The 1,228-nt window shown below is 51.2% G+C and overlaps 1 protein-coding gene across 1 annotated transcript in view; it reads right to left on the reverse strand.

Moving 5' to 3' along the window:
- LOC127751039 (ATP-dependent DNA helicase PIF1-like) overlaps window positions 1-1,228 on the reverse strand; it is a 6,597-nt gene that overhangs the window by 371 nt on the left and 4,998 nt on the right. The window lies entirely within an intron of this gene.

Genomic DNA, 1,228 nt, shown 5'->3' on the forward strand with positions numbered 1-1,228 from the left:
GGCTACCGACAGACTGCCGATTGACTGACGATGACCTGCCGTTACACTGCGCTTTACCTACGAATTAACCCTCACCTCGACAAGATTCAGACAACATTCAGGATATTACTTTTCCTCGGGGAGTCTGCCGGAGGGAAGGGGGTAGAAGGAAGGGGGTAGGGGGCGTCTGGCTGTGGCACGGCGGGCGGAATCCGCATCGCGCACCCCTACACACACTATTAGATGACGTCATGCCTGGTGCCTCTCAGCGCTCCGCATGAGAGTACAAGCAATGATACATAGTTAAGTAAAGTATAATCAATTTCAGTTGTGTAAAATGTATCATTTGCTAAAAACACGCACGGGAGCTATGGCAGATAACATAGTAAGTTGCACGACTAACAAGTATGCAGTCACGGGTTCTGAGTAGAACCCTATTTAACATTTCGGCATCATTTGTGTTTGTCGTGAATAGTGCCTGGGACGCGTGAGAAACGCCACCCCTAAGCAACCATGTGGATACGACGACACGCAGTAGCGCCTCTCGGTGTGGTTGTGTGTCACACCAGCGAGTTGCTCCCTGCGTGACGTCCCCACAGCCGCGGCGCTGTGTGACAACACGGTCACAGTAACGCTTTGCACTCGTCACTCACGCGCGTAACTGCCACGCAGTAGCGCCACTCAGTGTGGTTGTGTGTCACCCCTGCGAGTTGCTCCCTTCGTGACGTCCCCACAGCAGCGGCGCTGTGTCACAACACGGTCGCCGTAACGATTCGCTCTTGTGTGACGTCCCCACCTTGGAGCCATTCTTCACGGCAATGTGTCCGGCACGAACGGTTGTTCTTCTATTTGTTAATCTTAGGAAAGCAATAAGCATGTGACTGTACGGTCAGTCACGCTTTTGCCAGCTGTGCAGAAATGCCTGGCAGTGTGACAAGAACGAGGAAAGCCAGGTACCTACATCCGTTGAAACACACCCCCAAAGAGCGTTGGCGAAAGCCAGCTTTTGTCGGCTGGGCAGCAGTGCGAGGATAGATTTCTCATTACTGCTTCTTGTAGTCTCGCGACGGGTACTCCACGGGATCCACAATGTGCATCTGTTGCTACAGATCGGGACAGGGCAGTTGGAGGGGGAAAGAATTGGGAGGGGTACGAGATTGCCAACCCCCCTAAATATTTAATCCATTTTTTTTTGAAATTATCTTCCTTAATTATTCGTAATTAGAATGATTTTTTTTTTTGCGCGCTC

The sequence above is a fragment of the Frankliniella occidentalis genome, unplaced genomic scaffold (genome assembly GCF_000697945.3).
Source record: "Frankliniella occidentalis isolate FOCC.00 unplaced genomic scaffold, Focc_3.1 Scaffold316, whole genome shotgun sequence".
Classification (NCBI taxonomy): domain Eukaryota; kingdom Metazoa; phylum Arthropoda; class Insecta; order Thysanoptera; family Thripidae; genus Frankliniella; species Frankliniella occidentalis.